Source organism: Drosophila subobscura, chromosome U (genome assembly GCF_008121235.1).
Source record: "Drosophila subobscura isolate 14011-0131.10 chromosome U, UCBerk_Dsub_1.0, whole genome shotgun sequence".
NCBI classification, from domain to species: Eukaryota; Metazoa; Arthropoda; class Insecta; order Diptera; family Drosophilidae; genus Drosophila; species Drosophila subobscura.
The window spans coordinates 16,188,003-16,215,959 of record NC_048534.1 but is presented as its reverse complement, the minus strand read 5'-3'; the positions used below and the strand labels follow the sequence as shown (position 1 = coordinate 16,215,959).

Genomic DNA, 27,957 nt, shown 5'->3' with positions numbered 1-27,957 from the left:
TAAAGGCAAAGGAAAGTAAACTATCTTAAATAGCAAAAAGACTGATTTTATGCAAGGCGAAGAAACTCCTTTTCACCGGTTTACCTCGCCCACATTATGCACAAATTGAAGAATCTTTCAAAAGGCAAAAGTTAAGCCCCATTTTCACTTTTACAGCTACATTTGGCCGCCGGAAAAACGCAATTTAGTGCAAATAAAAAAACACACAAACAGTAAAAGCAACTTCAACTTTGCTTCGTGCTCATTGTCGTGGATTTATAGTGTTGAAAACAATTGAAAGTGTTGGCAGCTGCACATGTCTATATGGCGGGGGTAGTGTCATGAGGGTGGTGCTATATAGGGTAGGGGGACACGGTGGAACAAACACGACATGCAAACTCATAAATGCGGCTGCATAAAATTGTAGGCAGCAAAAACGCAGACACACAAACGCATGCCGAGAGAATCTCACACACAAACACATGAATGCATTTACAGTCGTCAGTGGCAGGAGAAGTAGGTAGTAACTATAACAAAGAACTCGGTCATTTGGTGCACAAAACGCAGCCAAAAGCACGCCCCATGCTGCTAAATGCTACAAAAAAATACAGAAAAGTGAAAAAAAAACGTAATACTAGAAAAAAAGAAGTTCAGAAAAAGAACGTGGAAGCACGCACAGAAGAAACCAAGCCACGAACACAAACAAACAATCACCAGAGGATATGCATATGAGTGCAAATGCGGATGGACATGTGTGAAATGTTTGCCGAACAGGCCTCAAACAGTTTCAAAAACGCTTTCGAAATTTTTCAGCAAACTATTTCGAAAGCCTAATAGATTATGTTGAGGTATACATACTCATATTTTTGAAATATTTGTGCGTGTGCGAGGAACGTTAGAGAGAGGGCGGGTGTCTTCTTAGGCGATGATTACTGTAGCCCACAAAAATAAAAGTATGTGAATGTTTTTCTATGCATCTGTGTACACGTGCACATGCACGAGTATGTGTCATTGCACTCTGTACTGTAATCATTATGACTAGAAGAGAGGCTGCTAAAGGCGCACATGACATAGACAGTCACGGAGAGACAGATAACAATGCAGAAAACTTTCCATTTTCCACATTCCTTTCCCTGCGCTCTTTTTCTGTGAAGTGCAATTATCGTTGGGTTTATGATGTGCAAATGCATGGGGCATGTGTTGCCACATTTTACACCAAAGGCACAAAAATGACCATACAAATCGCATTAGATGGCTCCCCAGAGAAGAAGCAGAAAAGGCTCCTTCGAATATTTCGAATCAATTTTCTTCACAACACTAAAGAGCTGATTAATACTCAGTGGAAATGGCCGCAGGATTGTGCGTGGAGTGGGGTTTGCCGTGCCATTTATAAGCCTGCGGTTCTTGACATTCCAATGCATTGGCTTCAATGAATAATTAAGCGGTTGACGGTGGCGGGGAACGGGAAGGAGATGGAGCTTAAGCTGGAGATGGCGCTGAACCACAACCACTCACTCACACTTCCACAAACCTCCACTCACACACACGCAAAGCCAGGAAGCCGCAACTTCTTGGGGAAGATGGGGTATGTAAGGACATTTTTCACTTGTCAGGACATCGTACACATACATGTGTACATATGTACGCCTCGTTAGCCCCGACTCAAAAACTGAAACCGAGCCAGAACCAAAAGTAGATCCCAGAAACCGCACCAGCCAGCGCGCTGAATAAAAGCGACGAAATGCCATCTAATTTATAGAACGTGGCGGTTATTTCTTTTAAGTGCTCGACAAATAGAAACAACAAACACGAAACACATTTCGTCACGTTCCCGGAAAAGGCGGCAGGAGGGCATCAATATTTTTATTTGAATTCCGTCTCCCTTTTTTGTTTATAATTTATTTGCATTTGCTCATTGAAATGCTGCACAAACCAAACTTGGGACCCGGCATGGCGGCCGGTGGGGTTCCGTTCCTAAATGTGCCACGAGCCTCAAATAAATGGCAAGCAGAATGGGTTCTGCGGAGAGTGCTGAAAGGGAATGTCATATATAGGAATGGGAAGCTATGGGAAATTTCTGAGGGAAAAGGTTTTCTGGTCTAATTTTCAGAGGTACGACAGCAGACGGGAGAAGTGGGAAAATAAAAGTCTCCAAGGCAGCAGATATGAATAAATTAAACTCAATTATCAGAAACTTTAAGTAAATAAATATTGATAAGAATAAAGAAATAAAATCTCTTTCGGGATAACTATTATTCCAACTTATATTCTCAGTTTATGCTGAAAGTACAACATGCAATTTTCAATAAGGAGTATCAAAATGGGCCTCACATCTCCAAAAATTTTCTCAAAATTACTTTTATATCTATATCCACACTACAGCTCCATATATGTGTGTGTGTGTGTTACTTTCAACACCCGAAAATGACAAAAAAAAAAAGAAGAAATGCTAAACGAATTTGAAACATGCCATTTTCGTCGCTGTTGTTTCTGTTTCTTTTTTGGGTACCTTAGGAGCCATGGTCCTGCCCATGGTGCTAGAGCGCTGTGGCGGCGTCCGTCATAAATTCTCGTTATACAATTTAAAAACATTTGCTAAACACGCATTTCCTGCCTGGACATGGCCAATGGCTGTGGAAATGCGAATGCGAATGGCTCTGGGCACCGAAAAACATAACATAAATTTACTTTTTGGCCGGACAACGGCCGCTTAGAGGGACCCGCTGGAAAAAGGACACTCGAACGCCCATGGAGATAAAATTGTCAAATGTTTGATGCATGCGAAACGAAATGAAAATTTATTTATATGTATGCTCGGGTGCGGGAATGTGTTTGTGTGTGATGTTTGAACGCCGGAAGTTCCCGCTCCATTTGGTATTATGCATATATATTTTATTTTTGCTATATTTTTTATTTGGCATTTTCATTGAATAAATAGATCAGATCTCTCTCTTTCTCTCTCGGTATCTTTCTCTATGGTTCCGTGTTTATTTGGATATGCAAAAAAACGTTTTAAGTTAATTTGCCATGAAGTGTTTGGGGCGATAGGAATTGAACGGGAATTTGTTTTCGGTTTCTGATACCCATGCAGTGGAGGGTATTATGATTTTGATCAGGTAAACTGCTGATGGCACACCGAAATACACACACACCGGTATTTGAGATGATGGCTATGTGCATTCCAACAGTTTATCCAGCTTAATTCTTGGTTCCATTTTCAGGGCTACACATTCGTTTTTTTCAACAAGTTCCTTTATCAACTAAAATCATGATCTTCAATCTCTCTAGAGTATCTATGATTTCGATTCCCAAAAGCGAACACTTTTTCCCATTTATTTTGAACGATTGGGCCCTTTTTTGGTTAGTCAATAAAAAATATCAAAACGAAAATTGAGCCATTGACATTTGAGTTAAGTTATTTATTAATGTTTTTTACCAAAACAACACCAAAACATAAATTGATTAAAAAAATATCCTGTCATCGTGTCAACAGCATTTCTCCCTTCCGACACGGTTCCGCCATCATTTACCGCTTCATTCGGTTCCGCATTTCAGGCTGCCAGGAAGGAAACTTTTGCTCATCGAAGCACAAAATTAGTGTGGAGCTAATTTAGAGACCTTAGCGGATAGGACCCATAGATGGGATAGAACACGAAAACACGTGTCAGTTCTCCCACACACCCAGAGTGGGTCTGAGTGCTGAAACGGACAACGTGACGTGCCACTCATAGCCATGAGCCTTGAAAATTTATTAACACATGCCAATCATAAAAAAGTGCAAATCGCATTTTCATTCGAACAAAAGCAGCCCGCACCCTCCGACCAGATATCGAAAATGGAAAGGAAAAACTCTGCTAGGTGAAGGGACATTCCACAGAGCGAATTCAACTGAATATCATATAAAGGCAATGTGTGAAAATCAACAGGATAGAAGGCCTATGTAAGATTTTTCAGTGTAACGAAAACCAACAAGTATACGGCTTTTTCCGGACATTTCTCCACACATCTAGGCGTTGAATTGTGTGCTAAGAAGCGTTGTGTTGGCTATAGGAGTTTTCCAATGAATTTTAAGGCTAATCGGCTTTGAGGAACACCATTCAAATGGATATTTTGCTAGGCAGCTCAAAAATTACAGTCACGTTTTCGATTATGAAAAATTGTATTTTTCTTTTCTTGTATTCCGACGCCAACCTCCACACGAATACAATCTACCCAGTGTGGTTGTTTTTCTGTTCTGTTGATTGTAGGTGCATTCAAACATTTATTTATTTATTATTTATAGCCGGCTGTGAAGGACAAAGAGCAAAAGTCCAAGCACAGTTACACAAAATGTGTTGCACTCTGCTCCCCCGCTGCTATGACAGTGTTGCAATATGCACAAAGAGTGGACAGGAAGGAAATTTAAAGACCGCCTGCGGTTGGGCCCAAACTATTAATTGATTTTGTCTCTGCCTGTGTCTCTGTGGTGTTCGGGTTATCCAAACGCAAAAGGCAGCACTGCAGCCATACTTTATACCTTGCCCCGAGTAAAGCCTCTCTCCATTCCGATTATTGTGGCTTTTGTGCAGTGGGGCGCGGCATTAGCTCTCGGACACCGAACTGAACTGCTTAACTTTCATGCAATTTGCAGGCTGGAGACAGCAGCATATAATAAAAAAAAGTCAACTACTTTTTGGCTACCCGCATAAATCTCAGGCCCAGCAGTCATGGGAGAAAGAGAGAGACAGGGAGAAAGAGAGAGACAGAGAGAGAGAGAGAGAGAACATTTTGCTTATACTACTCGTACGTTCAACGACAAACAATTTTATTGTGCTTGCCACATGGAACACACTCTAGCCGACAGACGAACGCACATGGGTATATCCTTGGACAATGGTATATGGGTGAGGTTAGTGGCCAACAACGACGAAAATTGCAAAAGGATATGACTTACACACACCCAAAGCACACACAGACACAGAGAACAAGTTGACGCGCTGCAGGATGGAATAACGACACCGAAAGTTTCCACTTTCTTTCACTATCTTATTGGGAACAAAAGGTATATTGTATACACTTGTCAGATTACAGCTCATCATCCATCCAGCCATTAATCCATCACCGCTGTCTCTTGCTCCTCAATTAATACAATATGCCCTTGAACCCAGCGATTACAGGGTATAAACGCAGACACACACACTCAGACAGTGGCAGAAGCACACACTCACATGGAGGAGGAGAGCGAGAGAGGAGCACAGAGACACAGCCGCCCCGTGCGGTTGCAGTTTTATGCGTTGGCATGACTACCAGCCACGCCCACTGTCACAAAGTGGAGGAAAATAGTGGGAGAACGGGGATGGGAGTGCATCCCACATAAGAGCATTTCCCAGCACAGCTTGATCCTTTTTTATCTTCTATTTGATTTTCATTTTTAATACGAAAATAAGTTTAGCTTAAAATTGAATTATTTGATTTATTTTTAGAGAACGAGAACTACATAAGGAGAGGGACACACAGAGCTAGAGAGCTACCACAGCGAGTTGGAGGAGTGGGGGAGTGGGGCGGGACAGGATAGAGTGTGCAGAAAACTTTTCTTATTTGGCCTGAACCAGGGCCAAAAGTGCTTTTGGCCGGTCCAATGTTTGTTAGCCAGTTTTGTCTGCGCTTTTGACTTTGAGCATAATTTAATCGGATATTTGTTGCTGCTCCCAGCTTCCGCTTTCCGTTTTCTAGTTTCCAGTTTTTATATTATTTAAGTTTTTCCCTTTTTCCGCTTCCTTACTCTCCCGCTCTCTCTCTCTCTCTCTCTCTCTCTCTCTATGCTTTGCCCCAATAGATTTTTACAGATTCCATTTGACAAAACTAAATGGAAATTTTTCTAAATCAAATTTACTTCCTAGCTTTATGCGGGGGACACATTTTTTCTACATAAGGATCTCAGTTTATTTTACTTTTTTTTTGGTTAGTCATGGCAAGCGAAGCAAAACAAAAGATTTTAATCATCTTAATTAGTTTACGGTTCTGATTTCGCAGAAACCGAAACAAAGTGAAACCGAAAAATGTTAACAAAAAACGAGGGAGATAAAACTAACTGGTAAAAGTCGATGACGAAATACCCTTCGAGTTTTGTTGGACCATTCCTTTCAATTTATTTATACCTATAATCAATATAAGCAATCATCTACAGCATTAAACTCTTATTTAACTATTTTTCTTGTAGCTAATGGGCAGACAGCGCTCAAGTGGCGACTACCCTTTAATAAAGGGTATCAAGATGGGTGAAAAGTAAGACTAACATCTCCAGCAACCATTTGTTGGGATGAAAAATTGCTTTGGCTAACAAGTTTGCACATGTTGCAGCGTGCGACCGGCAACTGTCTGTATGGGAGAATGTACATACATACCTGTACATGTATGTGTGTTTGCGTACGTATGCAACGTGTTTGTTAGCCAAATTGAATTTATGACCTGTGGCGCTGCACTTACACATGTGCACAGAATATGCTGGGCAGGTACAGGTACCAAGCGACAAGAGGATGAGGTGACTCTTTGCCTGGGCGACATTGTTAAATTTTGCGTTCTAATAGCCAAAGTGTTGCACCTGACAGTTGAGACAGCCAACGAGCCAGAATGTGCCCTGTCACACTTGACCCCAAGCCAGGACCCGGACCAAGCCCAGCCCCAGCCCGTTACCCAGCCATCCACTCGCTCTTTCCGACTGTTTTAATATGCCAGCTTATTTGATGGAGTTATTTCTTTTTGGTTTCGGCTTCTGCCTGGCTTACAACTTTTTGGGGGAATAAAACCCCAAATTGGATGAACAAATTGCCTTGAGAAATGGATTTGTTTTGGGCTTAGAAAGGCAAGGAATGCACTCCAAATGGAATTACGAATGATAATCTGGATGATTAGACGAATCGAAATAAGCTGTGATTCTAAAAGTACCTCAATCACTCAGGCATTTATAACTTGAACAGGAATTCTTCTGTGAAGTGAAGGATATGTGTGGAACTAGAATTTAGATATAACACTATTAACACTAGGTATATACTCTATTAACAAAGCTCTCAAGCTCCGTCAACTGCGGGATATACCTTTCTCCATCAACAAACACTAGCAGGAAAAGAGCGAACTCCCAAATGCAACTGTGTAAAGCAGAGCAAAGCAATGGAAGTGAAACGAAAGTAGCTTATTTATAATCTACGAAATCATAATGCATGGTTTAAGCTGGTGAAAGCAGAGCTGGGCTTAGAGTTTTAAAGGAAAGGAAGTCACAAAGTGATCTCCAATAGAGACTCTTTGTATTAACTCTCACTTTTTTCAGCAAGAGTAGTGAGTAGCATAATTCCATCACGTGATGTCAATCGACCAACAATCAAAAGCACACCCTCTGTGACCTTTCAACATACTTAACATACGACTGGCTCGCTGGCACACGTAATGATTTTCCATTGTCTGTAATCTCCACACCCACACACTGGGCCAAGTCCCAGTCCGGAGGCGTCTTTAATTAATTGAAGCCAACTTTGTGCCGAAATGCAATCCGACAATTTGCTGAAGTCCCACGGGGGCCACTTTTAAGTGACTTCTGCATGCAGGGCCCACACGGATGGGGGTATACGATTCGGTGTCAACTAGTTGCTTGGCCTGGGCCTTCTGCCATCATCAATATGTTGTCCAGAGCCAAAAGGTATCCATTGCCCGACACACAGACACACAAAGCATGCAGCATATTTTCCGATTGCATAATTTCGAGGGGCACCTGGTACTTCTGCAGAGGATAAGGCTGGGGGGGAAAACTTATGCGCGAACCGAAGGTTGGATGGAGATGCCATTTGTATGCATTTGCCAAGCTGAGCTCGGGTCTGGCTCTGAGCAGCACGTACCCCAAATGTACGTAACCCTCCCACATACATATGTGTCTTTTGGCTATAGACAGAAGCGGGAGCTAAAGTCCTTGTTCTGGTACTGGGCTACGATGTCCTGGCCCCGGCCTCGGCCTCGTGTAGGAGCCATGTTTTGGGCTCATTGTTGATATCAACACAATTTAGTGTCTTATACAGGTGACCCAGTCCTAGTTGCTGCAGTTTCCCCTGGCACTATGCAGAGCTTACCTAAATACCCAACCTACCGGCTGTGCGACATCCTCCTGCTTCTGCTCCTACTCCTCCATTCCATGCCTAAGCAAACAAGCCGCCCCCACACATACGAGTACTCGTGCTTCCTGCACCTGCATGGAAAACAAAATGAGTTGCATGTTGATTAAGTCACCTGTACACACACTTTTCCACACACTGGCTGAGAAAGAGGAGGACCTATAACAGGTGGGAGAGATGGAACACACTCGTAGCTAGCAGAAGCAGAAGCAGAAGCAGAGGTAGTAGCACATGTCGAGAGCTTTTTGGCTTTGGCCAGGAAGTTGTTGCTTTTTATGCAGCTGCTGCTGCTGCTGCTGTGGCTCCGTTGCCTCTACTGTTGCTTCTGCCTCCTAAAAATTGCTTCATTAAGTGTTTCTTGTTAGCTGTCTGCAGTCTGTGTATTAGTAACGCTTTTATGCTAATGTCCTTCGAATAGGAGGGGGCTATGTTCCAGGGCAGGCCTTCGAGTCGGCGGGGGAGACTGCAACCAATAGAGTTCAAGCCAACTCAAAGCAAAGCGCACAGTTTTATATTCCATCTGGATATTTCTGCTTGAATATGATGCATGTGTCATGGCCATCCTTTTGTTTTCGGGGGCATTCAACAATGGCCGGCCTCTCTCTGGTAATCCAATATTGCGTATTCCTGACAAAGAATATGTCTCTGGGGAAGTATTTTCATTGGCTGCATCGAACACTCATAGCTGGGCAGAAATTTAAGGGAATACACAGACTGCAGCTAAAGATGTTTACTTGTATAATCGGATAAGAGCGGTGTTTGCAGTAAGGGAAGTTGATCTGAGGCAAAGAAGTTACTTAAGTTCATAGGTAAAATATAAAATAAAGCAACTGTTTATGGCTATTAAGGAATATGCGAAAGAGTGCTAGATATATGCCAAACAAATCTAGAAGCTTTATCATACATTTTCATAACAAATGAGTTCCTTTTTTTGGGTGGCATTTCATCATAATTTCAATTTAGTCTACCATTTTAGTTCCTTCATCTTTGTCCTTAGGCATTCTGACACTTTTCTTAAGATTTACAGCACTCTAAATCTCTGGCTACGCCGCTCTCCCTTTGTCTTTGCCTTGGCTTGACGTGTAATTTATTTTTGCACTATTTTTCAATTATTTAATTTCCTTTACAACACTCACACACACACACACACACACACACACACACACACGCATAGTGGCATAGAGGCAGTAAATGAAATGTAAATTGAAAAATCTGCATCTGCTTGGCAATCAAGACACTCGAAGCGAGAAGAGACCAAAAGAGAAGAGAGAGAAAGAGAGAATTTCCTTGCACTTCTTTGTCGAGTTGTTTGTTTCTGGCTCTTACATAATCTGCTGATGTACTGCAGAGGAGTATGCTCTATTTGGGGAGATGAATGTCAACACAAAAGAAAGAGTTTCTGAACTACATAAAATTAACCTGTGATTAATTATAATTTTTAAACTTCTAAAATAATATTTTTTCTGTAAAGGGTATCCTTTGTTCTTGTACTCCTCTGTCGCTCACCCCTTCTGCTGTTCTGTTTCCTTATCACATCCCCACTTGAAAGCAGCTTCCCTTTCCTTTCCTTTCTGTGTGTTTTCCCTGTGCTCTAATTGTCTCAATTTTAGCAGCCCACCAACAGTTTCAATTAGGCACAGTGCCACATTGCCTTGACGATTACAGTCGGTCTCCCCGTCTCCACCCAGCCTCCGAGCGCTCTTGCCGCTCATTTTATTCCCAGCACATATGCAAATTTTTCAAGCTATTTGCTGGGAAATTATGCCAACGCTGCTGCCGCCACTGCCACTGCCACTGCCGTCAACGCATACGCAGCTAATAAAATACGCAACAAACTACGCGATGCCTGAGTGATGAGGCAGCCAGGCGTTTGCCATAATTTATGTTGCGGTAAACCCAACCGGGGGGAACACAGGCAGCCAGCCAGCCAGCCAGTGAGTCAGCCACCCACCCAATCACCCAATTTCCCGGCAGCGTTTCACCTTTTCATCGTGGTGGTGGAGCGCTGCGGATCCGTCCCTGTTTATATTGCTTATTTAATATGTGGCACGGTTGCCTGGATCAGCGGTGGCAACAACAATGAGTTTTCATTGAGTTATGCCGCTCATTTGAAGCGTCAGCAGTCACCATAGCCATAGTCCCCGGCCATAACAATGAGCTCATTGCTGCCTGCCTGCAACCAGCAACCAGAAACCAGCAACAGCCCAGCACCCTATCCATATACTCCGCAGTACAACCACCGACCTTAAATAGTGGCGCGTGTCAATTTAGCGCTTGGATATGGCATATCCTGCCATCTGGCAGCCTCATCAGGCATCAGGTATCAACAGCTACCTGGCAAACTCAGACTTCGGTTCAGTTTTAGCGTGGAATGATCTGACTAATATGGAAAAGAAATGTACTTTCCACTCACAATTGAAAATGTTAATTTAGTTCCGTCCGTGCATGAGCATAATGCACATCGTTCAATCCTTCACTTTTTTGTGATATTTACATAATTTTGCAATCAAATCAAGCTAATCCATTCAAAACATTTCAAGTGTTAGGAATTCCATACATCTAAGGGTCTTCTCGCATCATCGAAGCACACCGCACAAATGTATCCTTAACATCCATAAATATTCGCATTCATATCCATCCGTATCCATGAGTGCAAGTTCAGTCATTTCACATTTTCATATCGCATGACAGCGAGCGAGTGAATCTGAATGGAGGTTCATTGAAATTATTGACAAAATGTAGCGACAACCTTTGAATGCTGAAACACGTCGTCCTCATATACCTGCTTCTCCTTTTGTATCTCTTGCATTCGGTCTGTGTGTGGGTGTGTGTGTGTGTGTATCTTTTGCGAAAGTATCGCAACAACTTTTGTCCGGTTGCATTCAATAGATGCTTCTTATCAAACATTCACAGCCAGTTGGCAAGTTTCTATGGCAACTGAAGACAAGAGCTGGGGACAGGGGGATCTGGGTGGCTGGGGGCCAACGGAATTTCAACATTGCGTAACTTTTACTCCCATTTCTGCAACCCGATCCACACCATCTATGACATGGCAAAACGCAGCCTAACTGGCTGACTTGACTGCCTCTCTTGGCTGGAAAACGACACTTGGCCAAGCAGCGCTCCTCCTTCGGTTTGAGTTTGAGTTCAGTTTCAGTTCATTTTTCATTTTTCATTCAAAGAAAAGCGCGCCAGACGAAGACAGCCACTGTGCCGTCAACGCCAATGCAGCTGCTTGGATTTTCTTGTTGTTTCTTTCGTTCTTTCTTACGATACACTCTCCGTTGGCATTACGCCTATTCGATTATTTCGGATGAGTGAAAATCAATCTTGGATGAACCTCATTCTTTATAGAAATGCAAACATCAAAGTGTTCTCAGCAATAATTAAATGGCGCCTAGAATCAATCGGCAAAGAAGGCTGAGCACAAAGGTAAATATTTATGTTAAACATAAAAGAATTATCTCAGACTTCTAATTCCCAATGAATGATCATTCCTTAAGGGTACTTTAAACTTCGTTCTGTTGAGCCCACGCTTCCTTTTCTTATTTCCTTCTTTATCTTTCCTCTTCTCTTCGTGGTCCTTTGTGCTTGGTCTGCTTTTCATATAACAACAATATTTTATGCTCAGCTGTCTGGCTTTTTATGCATTTGCCCGGCTGCCTATGTGAAAAATTACAAAAAGCCAGCAAGTAGTGGCTAAGTGCGGAGCAAGAGAGTCCCTCTCTCTCGCTCTCTCTCTCTCTCTGCAGTAGGGAAGGAAAGTGGCAACAGCCACAGAGGCGGCGTGGCGTCTAGGGCCAAGTGTTTGCCATGCACTTGACTGTGTTATTTTTGTGTCCTGCCCGGACCCGACGCATAAATCAACCTGCTCCAAACACTCACACAGGCTTGCAGATACTATGTACAATATATGGTAGAGGAAGCCTCATGACAGGAGATCGGGATAACTATTAAAGCGAGAGGTTGGACCCCTTAAAGATGAGCCCACAATTGGAGGCGACAAATTTTATTGAGCATCTGCTCAATGATGCATCATAAAATGGCAGGGAGGAAACTTGAGTGGAAAATTACAGCAGTGAAACTAGAGCGCCCTTTTTGGGTGCTTCCTTGCAACAGTAAAAATTCATGTGGGCTAACATTCGAGAGATCAGCAAACGAGAATGCAACAAGGCACTCCCAAAACTGGTGAAAGAATTAGAGATTAAAGTGGAGTTGCCTTAGTTGCTGTCTGTCATTCAATAAAGTTTTCACTGTTTCGCAACTGTAACTGAAGTTTGAACTGAAGAGAAACTAAAGCAGAAGAGCAATTACGATTGACATATGCAGTAGCCAGAGAGACACACAAGAGAGACGAATATCAAAGAGAAAACAGCACAAAACACACATTTTTATTGAGCTGTCAACGAAGAAGTTATACTCTTTAAGACTCTACACTCTATACTCTACACTTTATTCCTCCAACAGTTTGCTTAACGTTTCCCCCAAAATATGTTTATTTATTACACATACAAAAAACTTTTCGCCATTAAAAAAAGTCAAGATTTCCCCCGTGCAGATTCCCTTTCAAGGAAGGAGTTTGCCGCTTTCTTGGGAGTAGCTTTCCCTTACATTTGATAGCGAAACGTTTATCTTTGTTGAATGAAAACATGAAATGGGTTTGCCTTAATTAGCACACTAAAGAAAAACAAAACAAATTGTTGTGTGTTTTTTGGGAGCTCAAGACAACTTGGCTGCGACTATCTTTTTGCATCTTTGGGTTTACATTTTCCTTTGCAACCCACAAATACGTACATGGATATGGGTGTGTTGGAGCGAGATTTGTGTGTGTGTGTTTTACCACTTTTAATTTTAACAATAGCGAAACTTGGCCGCTGACTAAACTATAATCGAGCGGGGGGAGCTCAGGTTTCCGCTTCCAGGCGTAATCTGAGGGCAATCACTAAAAGCAGATCGCTCCTTCTACCCCAGAGCACCCTTGCAAAACGAGTAATATGCTTAATGCGCTCATTATGATGTCTTTGGGTCTTGGGTTCCCTGCATGGTAAGACTATCTCCGATGTCTGTTGTCCCCGACAACAGCCAGACATGTGGCTGGGAGTGGTTCGGCGGGAGCATTGTCATTGGAGCATCATCCCCCCATGATAATCGGCATCAACATGAGCATCAGCTAAAGCATCGTTTCTTTCGTTCATTTGCATTATTCTTTACTCGTTTTTGCGCTTTCTCCACTGTTTTTATGACATTTTTAATGACAGTTGAAATTTGATGTGCGCAGATTTTTGTTGCTGCATGTGTAAAGTTTCGAGTTTGTCCTTGAGCTAAATGAGGATTTAGCGGGTAAAGGTTGTCCACGTGAAGCGAAATAGGAGAAAGAGGAGCGTGTACGTAAATATATCTTTATGGTCGATTTTTATATGGTGAAAGTGAAACGAGCTATGAAGGCTTAATGGGTTTTCTTTTTATAGTTCAAATGAGCAACTAAAAAGGATGTTTTATCTAGATGTTAAATATGTAAAGCCCAACACAAAATGTACATAAAATTCCCTTCGCAGCGTGTTAAATTAAAATATTATTTATGCGCTTGCAAAAAAAACCCCCTAAACATTCCCATCATTACAGGGACCGCAGTCATTTGCCATTTATCATTCGAAAACTAAAGAGCTGGCGGCACTGGCACTGCTTTTTCTCTGTCTAGATTTCTGCATTTCTTTTTCGCCACTTTGGTGTCGTGGCTAGTGCTGAAATTGTAGAGTGGCCAAAAATGCTTTGGTTTTGGCCAAATGCTTTGGGCACTTGTTTAATTTTGCCCTGAACATTACGCTTAATGCGTTTACACAATAACCATGCGTTCTCGCTGCCACTCCAACTCCATTGCAATCGCCACCGCCACCGCCACAGCCAGTGCCACAGCCCGAATCCGCCCTTTTCCTGACGCCCTGCTAATGGCCTTATAATTACTGTCCACGTCCGACGAAAACCAGCAAAAGCGTCGGAAAGGAATTGGCCCGTCCAAAGCCAAAGCCAAAGTTAACAAGAAACAGCAGCACGAAAAAAATAAGAGTCTAAATGCTACATAGAAATGCAGCGGGTTTCATTAAATGCTCGAATTATGTACTTGCTGGCCGAGCTGCCAGCACCCTCATTCCCGTAGTTCCCCTTTCGCTTCTTCCGCTTCCATTCCCTGCACCATGCCAAGTGGTGGCAAGCTGCCGCGGACAGCAGCCTTGACTTGAGTGCCACCGCAGTGGAAGTGCGGCTGCCGGCTGTCCGGCTGACCAAAAGGACACTCAATTGTTCCACGAGGCGAAGCTTAAAATTCTCTTTTGAATTAATGAAAATCCTGCGCCTAAGACAGCTGTGGGATAAAAATGCTCGCTTGAATCGTGTGAAACTGAGATCTAAATAATATTTATAAGTGCTAAAATGCTTCCTTTCGATAAGGTAAACTCCTGGAAGGGTATGGCATGTCGGAATATCGAAAAAATAACTCAAAGAACAAGGAGAAGCTTGCAGCCGAGGAAGAAGCATCACCATCAGAGCCAGACACATCCTTGGAGTCACATAAACCATGCAAAAGCGTTTTCCCGCGCTAGAGCTCACTATTTTATCGGACTGCAGAAGCGGGAGACAAACCTCCCAGAGCTGGCCAAAACTTTCAAAGAAGAAAAATGACTTTGCATGCATGTTCTCGAACGGATAGATGATGCGGTTGAGAATGGGAATTGGGATGGCTATCGGGTGGAGCAGCGCGGATGAGGATACGGCTACGGAAAGGATGAAAAATGCAGCTGCTGAACATTTTCACGCATGCAAACTGACAAAAAGAAAAGTTAGCCGACAAGTGCCGACATAAGTGGTGATGCACAGTGCGGTTCGGAACAGAAGAAGCCGTTTGATGACTGATTCATGTTTTCAGGTTTCGAAGGCAACTTCAAACCAATTCGATTTCTCTCTTCTCTCTCAAAATTCGATCTAGCTAACACTAAGAATGATTCTGCTGTTCTATGTGCGATGAAACGCACTGTACCCACAAATATGCATATTTTTTGCACCCCGTTTTTTGTGCGTTCAAGTTGTGGCTTGAAGCGTTTGAGACTCTTAAAGCGAGTAGCGGAGCTCGGCTAATGCAGATGACTGCCTCATGCTGCGCTTTGCTACTCCCTCTAGCGGGGGTTATCGTATTTTCCAAAACTGCTGGAAAATGCTTCAGCAGAGAGCGGGGGAAAGTCTGAGGTTAGTGGCGCCTCAAGTTGACTGCACGGTTAGTTGGAGCTGCTGCATAGCGCGTCTCCATTGTCATTTTGAATTTGTAACAACATGCGCACACGACAATTTGCATTTCCGCTTGCCAATGGGTTGGTTTTTCACCAGACCCAACTCTATATCGAACAAAAAGCAACCCTTTTGGGGATATAGTCGGTTTCTTTGGGGAGAGTTTCATTTCACTTTGTGTGCGGATATTTCTTTAAAGTCGCAACGAGCATAGTTAGCCCAAAAATAGAACCCAAAGAAAACGATGCAAATTGACAAACAAAGATGCACTGAAGCTGAAAAGGAAAAACAACAGAGCAGCCGGAGAGAAGCCGAAACAGGACAAACAACAGAAGAGAAAAGGCCAGCACAGTGCCAGTTTCAGTTTCAGATCACAGCAGACACGAGCCATCCAGAGCCATCCAGAGCCATCCATGCCCGTCCAGGCAGTTTATAATTGAACTGTGACCCAGTCGAGCGAATCATCGAATGTACCAACGGCAGGCAGCCTGGATACTGTACGAAAATAATGAAAATGCAACTTAATTTCTTGGCACAAAATGCAGAGCACATTCACAGGAACATTAACAGCAGCAGCACCACCAGAGTGAGGGAGGAGCCTGCCTGGTGGCGGTTGAATCCGTATAACCCTGGCAGTTGTGACAATTTTTGGTGTAGACGGACATTCTGTCTGGCTCCACAGTGCCCACAGTGGCTCTTTTCTCTCTCTGCGTCACAGTGTCTATCAATAAAATGTTGGCATAAAAGCTTTGAGCCAGGCCATAAACTGGACGCATGCATTGCGTATGCTTAATGCGTATAAAACAGAGATGAGCGCAGCACGGAAATCCGTGATCACGGGTCAGCAATGTTGTGATTGACCTTCCTTCAATAAGTGATTATTCTTTAAAGAGTTTCTTGAGTTTTATTTCACTTTGAATGAAAACGAAGTGTGACTTTTTACATATATTTATTTCCAATATCAAACATCTTTTTGACTGCGAGTTTCTTCAAATAATAATGTAATTTCTGGCTGTGCTTTTCCATCACTTCTTTTGCTTCGAAGCATTGTGATCGGAAGCTTCTCGTTAGGCCTCATCACATACACTCATAGACACATTGCTGCTGTTGTTGCTGCTGTTGTCGTTGCTTTGTGGTAAGCTTGCCCCAAAGCAAGTGGTACATGCATCGAGGGATACACTGTGGGAAAGGTTACATTGAAAAGTGCTTTAAATGGCAGCAAGGGACAGTGTAGGGCAGCAGGTGGCTGTTCACAGTATGCTGGATTTTGGACATGTTCAGTTTGCCCTTTCGATTTGAAGGGTAGCTGGACATTCTGCATTGCTGTTCTCAGTGTGGAAGTAAGTGCAGGAGTGGGTTACGGTTGCCGTGCCAACCCTTTTGCATTGCACACAATGGCCACTAACTAACAGGGCTGCCTGATTTGAATGTAATGGCCCTCTGGTCACATCACCGAGACTCCTATTCCTGTTGGACCTCATACCTCATTCGGTGTCTATACCTCACCACCACCGTTGTTTCCCTACGCTTTACCACATTGACATTTTCCCTTTGAAAAATCAAAAAAAAAAAAGGAGAAAAGAAGATCTACAACAATTTTGTGGCTTTCTGTGTGGCCGTACACGCATACGCATAGTTTTCCATTCCACAAATTGAGGGCCTCAATCAGTTTTTGTGCCTTTTGACTTTGAATTTGATTTTGATTTTGACCAGCTCTTCTATGCACACACAATACAATGTGTGTGTAGTGTTTGTGTATTGTGGCCTGCTTATTGGTTTTCAGCGGCAGGTGGGCCTGGGCCAAAAAGGAGAAGAGGAAAAAAAAAACCTTTTTATGAGCTTGTTATTGTCGTCGGCCACGCCTTTTGTGTAGTCCATAAAGTTGGCTTTTATGACCACTGCTGCTGCTGCTGCTGCTGCTGGTCAACTCCTAATTGGAAGTTCTAAATTTCATTGTTTGGCTTTTAAGCTTCAATTGTTTGCGGTTCAAATGGTCATAAATATTGAGTGCTGCGGGGGCCTTCTTCTCTATTTATTTCGGACATGCTCGACATGTGCCGTGCTGCGGTCAATCAATCGAATTGAGCGACAATTGAGGGTGGTCGGGTTGGTACAGTGGTTGGGGCTTTTGTCAATAGAAGGATACATAAAGTGGCCAAAGAAGGATACTCCTAACGCTACTCAAAGTGCCCCACAAGGAAGGTGATTTATGGTTGATTGAAAAGAGGGTATTCGTGGAAACTTCATGAACACAATTTAAATTGAAGATTCCATGAAAGCTCAAAGATTCCAGAAGAACCATCGACCAGCAACCACTTCTCTCGCTGGCAGAACATTTACCAATTTGTGGGCTAATGTAAATCAATGACCTCTTATTAAAAACTTTAAGACCCACAAATTGTCTGGCACGCTAAACTTTTGAACTTTTCGTAACCAAAGGGCAGCAGCTTTCAGTGTGGCAGAGGGACCCCTCTCAGCCGCACAATGGAACGCTTTTTGCTATTAGCGCACAAAAGTCAACAAACATATAGAGCTGGAGTGGGAGAGACGTCCAATCCAGGGCCCCACTTCAACATAAGAAGGAAAAGTAGGAAAAGAAAGCAAAAACCGAGCGACTACTTCGAATGCGAGGATACCCTTTCACTCCAAAGACTGTTCATTACTTTCGCAGAGCAGGAAAATTATAGGAAAATACAAAAGTAGAAGAAAAGTCTTCCTCCTTTCCATGAGAAACGAACATACCCTCTGCCTCAACAACTAATGAGCACTAAAAGGCAAATCCCAGCAAGTAATGCCAAGAAAACTTTTCAATTTGTAGGCAGCTGTTCAGTAACGGGGCCGAGCGGGGAGCGGGGCAGCGACCAAACCATCAGCAATGGCATCGGCAACGGCATCTCTATATGGAGGGAAGTGTGCGTCTGTGGGTGGCATTTGATTCGTGGGAAAAATGTACACTGCCACTTGGACCTGGACTTCCGCTGTGGGCACGCAAATTCTGTTTGCCCAAGTGTAATTTCTTAAGTAAAAGGTAAACACTTCCAGACCCGGAAAGGAGCACGGCTGTGGCCCCGGACCCAGGCGCGATGCAAATGACAAATGGATTGGGACTACGTTGGGGTAGCAGTGACGTCAAAGGCACACGCCACCCACCTACTCCAAGGACAAACTGTTTGCAGTTCAATTTGAGAGGCAGAAAGAGATGGAGATTCATCGGACGAAAGAGAGCCGCGAGGGAAACCGGTGCAGCGGAAATGGCAAATAGAGAAAACATAATATTTTTTTGAACAAGTTTTAACTGCATCACGAATCGCATTACAAAGTGGACCACAGCCCAAGCCCAAAAACTCTTAGAAGCGATTTGCCAAGAGCAACAATCCCGCAATGAAACGAAAAGTGCAAATAAATTATTTACATCCATCTGCAGTGTGGCTTTTGACAGTGCGTCTCTGGAAGATAAGTTTAATGAGAGAAGTTCCTAATGATAAGCATTTAGCATTGTAGTTATAGAAGGTGAATGGATGGATACGATATACATATATGGATAAACAGTGGGATGAGTAAAGTGCCTAACCTTTAAAACTCTTAATCTGAGTTACAATTTGGTGCAACTTTTCCATTGTCTTACAGCACGAGTCAATCCATATGCACTAGTTTCCACTTAATTATGTCGTAAAAACGAGATTTTGTCTCAAAAAGAGAAAATCAAAAGTTCCTTGTGCAATTTCTGATCAGAAATGTGTTTGCCTTGTAAGCTGAACTTCAAACACTATGGAGACATCAACAGCAGCAACAAGCAACCAAAACGAGATAAGAAATGTACAGAAATATATGTGTATGTGTCTACGAGTCTGCTCAGATATATTTACATACACAGACAGGCAGACAGTGAGAGACAGGTAGAGCCACACTGATTTCACATAGATTTATGTTGTATACCTCACTTAAATATACAAGATTCAATGAATTTTCAATTAACTTTGATTGGCACTTTTCCTTATGCAGAACACACTCCTCGAATGGACGGATGTTGCCTGTTTGTGGTTGTCTGAAGCGGAAGGGAAAGAAGCAAAACCTCAACCGAAACCAAGCCAAACCAAACCAAACGATACATCAGACGAGATGAGACGAGGGAATACGCAGCTATGTACATATATGTATGAATGTCCAAATGAATGGACCTGCTGCTTACACTTGGGCATCTTATGCAAAAATACTTTGGCCGAAAGCTGTCAAATATGAAGTTTACACAAGCTACAAGTATGCTTTACACCGTGAAAAATAGGAATTGGTTAATTGCTGAAGAATATTGTGTGATATTTAACTTGGAAGATATGTTTCTGTGTACCAAACCAGAGCTAAAGAATTCTCTGTTATTTCTCTAAGTGTATCCCAGAGCAACAACATGCCAGCTGGACAATCATAGCATTTGGTTTGGCTATTTGCTTCTGTAAGCTACGAGCATCAGCATCAGGAAGTCATGTCAAGCTCAAAGACAAACAAACAATCGTCAAACAAACAACAGCTGAGCCACAAAAACATTCAATGACATTACAAAAACTTACCAATAATTCAGTTTGCATACATTTATTGTGAAAAACAATATGAACCAGAAAAGAACAGGAGCGAGAAAAGCGTTTTAACAGAGCAATATCCAAACCCAAATAATTACTTTGACAAAATACAGTTTTTATGGTAAATTGAACGAATTTACTTTATTTGCAATTTTCATAAATGCATTTCGAGTTTTTTCCCTTTGTAATCCATTTGACTGCCGATTTTTGGCTTTGACAAAAATCATTTTATGGCCATTTCATTTCACTGTTTATTTACATTTCTAGAGGTTTGTTTCGAGTAAATACTCGTTAGTAAACAAAACGTTAATGGTATAAAATGGTCTGCAATATAATTCTTTTCATTTTTGTTGGCTTGATGTGAGAGCAAATTGATGCAAGTGCAGGCAGTAGTTTCTGAATGCATTAATTAAAAATTGTTGTGTGAATAAATCCCTCTCGTATTTGTAATATATTTTTCCATCGAATAGCTTTCAATTGTTGTAATGTCATTAGCAATATTTACGTATTTTCATTCATTCTCATCATGCATCAAATAAGTATTTGGGACCCCAGGCAACACCGATGTCCTCGGCACCACTTGTCGCAAGGCCCATTGTCGAGAGCCAATGTTCTAATTAATACCATCCACACAAGCAGCAGAAACAAAAGAGTCAGGAGCCTCAGCACATAATACTTACAAAAGGCGCACCCGCACAGCTACTCAATTTTTTACGCTTCAAGTTCAGGAAAATAGAAAAAATAAAAATAAATAAAAACAGAAGGAGGAAAATACAGCAGCGGCAGCAAATATTAGGCACACAAATGCCAGCAATCAAAATGCAAAGCTGTAAATAGAAAAAATAAAGTGAGAGAGGGAAAGAGAAGTGGATAGAGAACGAAAGGGTGGGCGAGTGTGAGAGAGAGAGAGAGTGAGAGAGTCACAAACAAACTACGACACGCTTGGCAAAAGGCTTATTAAAAACGCATAAAAGAAAACGGCGCGTTTACAAAGCAGACACACACACACACATGCAAAGCGTGGCCCACACATGCATGACACACCCACACCCACACACACACATGCATGAGGCACTCGGGCGCATAAATCCGCGCTAAATGAGTTTAACACTTGGCTTAATAGTTTGGTTTTATGAAAAGCAAAAAAAAAGAGGAAAAAGAAAATGGAAAAAAGAAAAAGGCCACCAGAGAAAGAGAGTTGGGTGAGTGGGCGAGAGGGTTGGCTGGTGGCAAAGCAAAAGAACATGACCATGGAGAGGAAGGCAAAAAAAAGCAAGCAGAAACGATAAAAGAAAGATTACCTTGGATCGAAGCATGAGATACCCTTGCAGATGCTTCATGCAGATATGCTCAAATTTTCAAATGTTATTATTATTGGTAATGTCTAATATTTGGTTGGATAAAGTCGATGAAGACAGCAACAAATTGTTCGATCTTTGACGGCCAAATTCAGAGTATATCCGATATAATTAAGCCTTTTTAAGCTAATTTATTTGAAACATACATACTATGTTTAAGCTACTCTTATACCCCCTTTAAAGGGTAGAGGAAAAACAAAGTGAAAAAATAGGTTCCATACCATACTTTTATGCGCAATAGAAAACTTGCAAATCGCTTTTTGTTTTCATTGCAGTCCGGCTCCCATGGGCGGGGCATAATGGGTGGCAAGTCAGGGAGGACATAGCTCCATAGGGGTAGTGGGAGTGACCGCCCGCCACCCAGCCGCCTTTGAGCTTTTAGCCAGGCTTAGTTTGTGTGCAGTTTTTGTTTTTATTTCTATTAGCAGACTGCCTTGCTCCGCAGTCCACTGGCTAACTGAAAAGTTAAAAACTAGGCGGGCGGAATGCTTGGCTAAAGGACAGTGTGCAGGGCCGGGTAGTAGAATATACGTATATGAAGGTAGTGCGAAAACAAATAGAGAATTTTTTCAATGAAGGCATCGCCCTTAGTCTGGTTAAAGACCGGCCCAAGTAAAGGGTCAGCCAGCAAACGCTACATGACAACAACAAGAGAACTCATTATGCCTGACCAGTAAGGGGCTCAGAGGAGTCTTTTTCTCTGCAAGTGAATAAGTGTTAAACGAATTAGAAGCAGGAGAACTGTCAGTGAAGTGAGTATAATACTCTCTTAAAATACATTTGAAATTAACATCAAATGCATTGCCCTTCAGGAATACCCTTGCAGATACATTCAAGGGCAAACATTTGCACCTCTTCTTAGCGTTTCCCCAATCGCTTAAGAGCCATCGAGAAAGACCTGGAATAATTGCAACTGTTTTAAATATTTAACGTGCAGCAAGACAGACACAGACTTAGTTGGTGCAGCATGTGGAAAGTCACGACGAGTCAGTAGTTAATATTTTACAAGCTTTTTACTTTCAACATAATTACAGTTGCGGCGTCTAGCGGCACACGGCAAGCGGGATTCCCGGCACGCGCTCCACGCTCGGCCCAAGCACTTTGAAAAACTATTTGCACACAGACAGACAGAGATGGCAACAGATGCACAGAAAGGGAGGGAGAGAGAGAGAGAGTGTAAGACAGACACACATGTTGGGCACATACATAATTTAGTACAGCACTTGGACAACATTAACGTGTGCAGCCCCAGCGCTGAGTGCTGCTCTACGCTACGGTTCCTACTCCTGTTCGTGGTCCTATTTCTTCCGGAAGACCCAGCAAACGGAAACACCTTCACACACACACTCAGCTAGGGCCTGCACCTGGTGTGCTTAGATCCTGTTAACATAAACAGGCCTACACTCAAAGAAATTTATAGGCTGACTTTTGGAACTGAAAAATCACTCAAAAAATTCGAATTTTCCGTATATAAAATATTCTATGAGTAAAAACTTCTCTACATAATTAATTCAAATATGAAAAACGAACATCCAGTAACAGTAAATACAAAAAATCTTCTACTTTTTCTGTAATATTCCCAAAATTCTTTTCTAAGTGCCTGGATACATTCGAAAATACCGTGTACATTTTTTGTACTTTCTTTAGGGGTAGAGCTAATACTTTTCCCAGCCAATATATGTATATGTACATACACATACAATTTGCCGCACTTTTTTGTCGTTACTTTTATATTTTATTGGTGGAAGGCCAACTCCCTTGGCTCTGCACACTCCACCCATTCTGGCTGCACTTTTATGTCTCTGCTTCGCTTTTTTAGCCGTTGTTGTTTTTAATATTGTGTTTGCCTTAGCTACTTTATGTTTAAGTGCAGCTGTAGAATATATTCCTTCGAAAAAAAGTACAAAAAGTAAGCAGGAGGAGCCGCAGTAGGAAGAGAAGGTTCCTTAACAAGCAAACAAGCGTTGACAAGCCGTGGATGCTTTTTTGTTTCTCTGTTTTCTGTGGCATGTTTTCGTTAATACTTTCTGTTTTTGTGGTGACTGCACAAATATTATTCATAGCGAAAGCTTAAAAGTGTGCAACGCCTTTGCCGCCAGATGATGATCTCTCCATCTCTGTCGCTCTTTTTGCCACATTTCCACTGGATGGCATCTGATCAGAATAGAGTTGTGGAGATAAAAGATTCGGCACTAGAATTTAGTTAAAATAAATTAATGACGGACAATTTGCAGGATTATGATCTCTGTCTTATCTTTGATTCTCTTACGACTTTATCTCAATCGAAGACCACACAAATGTTGTCTAGTGGAAACGTTCAACAAAAGTCCTTGAGCACCCACGACGCATTAAAATTTAAACACAAATAAACAAAGGAGCATGTGTGTGCCCCGGAAGGAGTCTCTAACGTTGCCTGTGCCACCATTTGTGATGGTAAATCTTTACAGCTAACAATTAAGTCGCATAACGAACGTTTTTGGGTAGTTATGGATGGATGAAAAAAAAGAGAATAGAATGCAAACGCAAACTTTTTATTGCCACACACTTGCGGGCTTTTGGGGAAGTTCTCTGCTGTTGCCACAGATAAGCAGCTCTGGAAGAAAACTTTGGGCCATATAAAATCCCATACTGCTGGCAGGGACAACATTACTAACAACAAGTACAACTGCTGCAGCAGTAACTATCTGGGAATGAAAGACAACCCGAAGCTGAGGCTGAAACTGAAGCTGAAGCTGAAGCCGGAACCGAAGCACAACTGCGATACAGCCGCAATTAATTTTGTGGCCACAATTGCCGTCGCCTGCTTTCTGCTTGGGAGCAGGGGAAACGGAATCCCACTCCAAGAGCTCAATGGAACGTGCCTGTTCGGGAGTGTTATCATTATGGAGCATCTTGTACCATTTAAATAATTACGAACTAACTAACCGAGTACGTACCCAAAAAGCATTGCGTGCCAAGCGAACGGAGCAGTCAGTCAGTCGATGGGCTACTGGATTTCGGTGCTCCTTTCTCTTGTAGTGGAAATTACCTTAAATAAAATACTTTTTATTACCTCGCCTTATTTGTTTATAAATAGTTTAGTCAATTGCTGTTTTAGTTGGCTTTGACATTGATAGCGGCCGTGTACACAAATTGGCCCCCAGATAGCGAAGGTTATTATGGTACTTAAAGTGTGCCCAACAGGTACACTGGCACCAAGAGCTAAGGTGGAAGGTAGCTAATTAACAGAGCTCCACCCCTTGTATATTATTATGATACCTTGGTGACTAACTAATTACATAACGATCTATGCAGAAAAACCTTGGTAATAGCGTTAAATATTTGCATGATAACTGAGAGGAAGCTAGTAACATTGTTCTCGCTCCAAGAGATGTGAGTTTGGTATTAACTCTTTTCCATTAGTTTTCCTCAAACATTTCCCACTGCATCGATGGTCACTTGAACGTTCGCTGCATGTTGAGCCATTTGCAATCCAGTGTCTACTTTAATAAAGCTCTGGATTGATATTTTAATACCAAATTGACAGTGTCAGACAAAAGTGTTGCACTGATGGCCTCGAAACCCCGATTCTTTGTTGCTTATATAATATACATAGCTCATGCTTTTTTCACTATTTGTGTATAGTTTTATACATTTTTTTAGCATGGCTCTCTTTTTGCTGTTGTCAAACGAGCGATGCTCTGGTGGCTGAGGCCAATTTATCACACAGCTTGCCCCAATAGATTTAAATTGTCACATCGTTTGTCATCTGCAACAGCAACAGCAGCAGCAGCGGCAAGAGAGAGGTCATCGAGAGGAGAGGTGCAGCTGACGCTGAGCGCGGTTGGCCGCTTTTTTATGACAATTATTAATACGATGCATGCATGCATATATTTATTAATTATTTTCCACTTGCACGGGTCAGAGAGAGAACTCTAATTAGGCAGACGCATTGATGTTCAACTAATTATGAGCATCATATTGTTAATAACTATGACAACAATTTGCCAATAATCCGCTTTGAAAGCTCCACAGAGTGTGTCCGAAACGAAGTGCTTGATGCTCTTGAAAGTTTGCTTATTTTATAAACAAACATAATAACAAAAGCAAATGGATATTGATTTCAACCCAATGTACTTACCCTCCCACCTAAATAAAAATACCCTTTTAAAGAGCACTAAAAACAAATACTCCCTTATAACATGAATAAGCAGATGAGCACTCTTGGGATCGCTCATTGCTCTGCTCTCTCATGTCATCGCATTGACCACATTCGCATCACTTCGATACCATCACTAATCAGACAAATTCAATTGCCATTAATGCGACAGCTTTATAATAAAATAATTTATGCGGCTCACCGAAGTGCAAATGAAAGCGCAGCGGATGGAAGGCGCTTAGGAGGATCGCATCCAAACAGGGACAGAGATGAGAGCACTTGGATAATCCTCCGGCAAACAATTGAAAACTAAAACGTAGCAAGTGTCTCTAAGCGATTCAGCTTTTATTTGTCAAACCAAATGCCAATTGAAGTGTAAACATTTCAATGGATTCCCCCTCTTCCTCTACCATGCACGGAAGAACCGCATTTTGGCAGACGGATGGCATGCAAATCTATAACCGTAAACAATGCGTGCAATATATTCCCACAAAGAAATTATGGAGGGCACCGTGCTTTAGCGCCGAAGCTGTAAACACCCTCTCTTAAGCTCTATTAACATTTAGTCACACATACAAGGGTAAGAGCATACATATGATATGTAAAGAAACACAGAAAAACACAATTCTCCTTACCGACATTGTCCCGTTAGTTTTCCTTGTGTGCTGCCACTAAGCAAACACTTTGCTTAGTGGCCGCACATAAAGTTCGCTCTGACGATTCGAAGAGAGTGCATTCTATTAGAAACATGGCAGGAAAGAGTATGAACAGAAAGAAACAGAAATACAAAATTCCCCTTACCGATATTGTCCCGTTAGTTTTGCTTGCGCGCTGCTCTTTTGCTGCGCTGCACATAAAGTTCGCTCTGACAATCCGAGAGAGAGAAGAGAGACACCGCACGACGACTTCGCCGACGGAACCCGCACCGAAAGCGCAAACCGAAAACGAAACGCACGAAATTTCCAATACGAGCGCGCATTTGAGATTAATTTAAGGTGAGGCATAAGTGGACGGAAGTTCGTGTGAACACACAAGATGAGAGAGAGTCAGATCAGCAGATTTGAAATGCCTCACCCTATCACTCACTTCACTTGGGACTCGCGTTCCTTTTTCACTTTTCACTCTCTTTCTTCATTGCGCTATTTTATGCTGGAGTGGGAAAGGGACAAACTTAGCGCCAAATTTACACACACATACACAATTTTTGCTGGAACTGAGGCAATAATTTTTACACATGAAAAAAAGAATTTACGCACAATATAATATGCCTTTTATGCCATTTAGCCGCATTCTTCGCCAACATTTATCCGCCGAGCTGCTTCCATTTTTCACCATTTTGCCTATTCGCCGCCGCCAATAAATTTGCTTACACTAAACACACATTTTTTTGTTAATTTTTAGTCAGTCACAACAACACTACACTGCACATCACTTCACTTTTTCGCCAAGCTGCCATATTCGCCTTTTTGCCAATTCGCCGCCGCCATGTACGCTTTGTATGCCAAGCTGCCACATTCGCCTTTTTACTAATTCGCCGCTGCCATGTACTCATTGTACGCACAGCTGCCATATTCGCCTTTTTCCAATTCGCCGACGCCATGTACGCCATGCTGCCATTTTCGCCATTTTGCCAATTCGCCGCCGCCGGTGCCGCCTTTGAGCCCACACATTTTCTTTTCTTTTTTGTTAGTTTTCAGTTAATAACAACAACACTACACTGCACATCACTTCACTGCACTACACTTCACTTTTTCGCCTTTTGCCATTTTCGCCTTCAGCCATTTTCGCCTTTTGCCATATCGCCAACGCCGCTGTCGCTCTGGAACCAACACATTTTTTGCACTAAACACTACACTTTCACTTACACTTTCACTACACAACTGCACCTCACTTTACTTTTTTGATTTAATTCCCGAAATTCCCGATTTATACGGATATAAACGCGGAGACTACGAAAAGCGACCCGCACCCGGCACCAGTTGAAATTTAAAAGAGCGAGCACAGCGAAGATGCGTGGGCTGCTTAACTCATTTCATGACATGGTGTTGAGTTACAAGGTGACATCTTGACCGCTGGGCGGTCTCCCACAGCGTAAGCCTTCACCTCGTTAGTAAGTACACCTTGTGCTGCTGTTCTCGACGTTGCTCTCTCGCGATCTCCTCTCTCATCAGACAATTTTGCTATGGTGGTGGTGGAATCTTTCGGTTCTTTTTGTCATGTACAGCTTGACCATCTTTTGCTAATTGCTTGCGTATTGGGAATCGACTCTCATTGAAATCACTGCCCCTTCACCTCTCCCTCTCCTAGAGCAATAGGTAGCCAAGAGAGTGCGCTTGCGAGAAAGATGATGAGAGGGCGTTGGTGCATTGCCGTCGGTTTTGCTGTAGAACATTCTATGCTCTTGTTATTTTCCTCACCCCCCTCATGTTTTAATGCATAAAAGAATAACTTATATTTTGGGTGTTGCTGTTTGGTCATCTGTGGGTGGGAGTGAGATGGAG

The 27,957-nt window shown here is 42.4% G+C and overlaps 1 protein-coding gene across 1 annotated transcript in view; it reads right to left on the bottom strand.

Moving 5' to 3' along the window:
- The window catches only part of LOC117901458, a 50,966-nt gene extending 23,541 nt beyond the window's left edge, over window positions 1-27,425 (bottom strand). The window contains exons 1-2 of the mRNA XM_034812212.1: window positions 26,258-27,425; window positions 26,092-26,193 (exon numbers count right to left, since the gene is read on the bottom strand). The gene's annotated coding sequence lies outside the window, so the exon portion shown is untranslated. The remainder of the gene's footprint in view (window positions 1-26,091; window positions 26,194-26,257) is intronic.
- Between the last annotated feature and the right edge of the window lie 532 nt (window positions 27,426-27,957).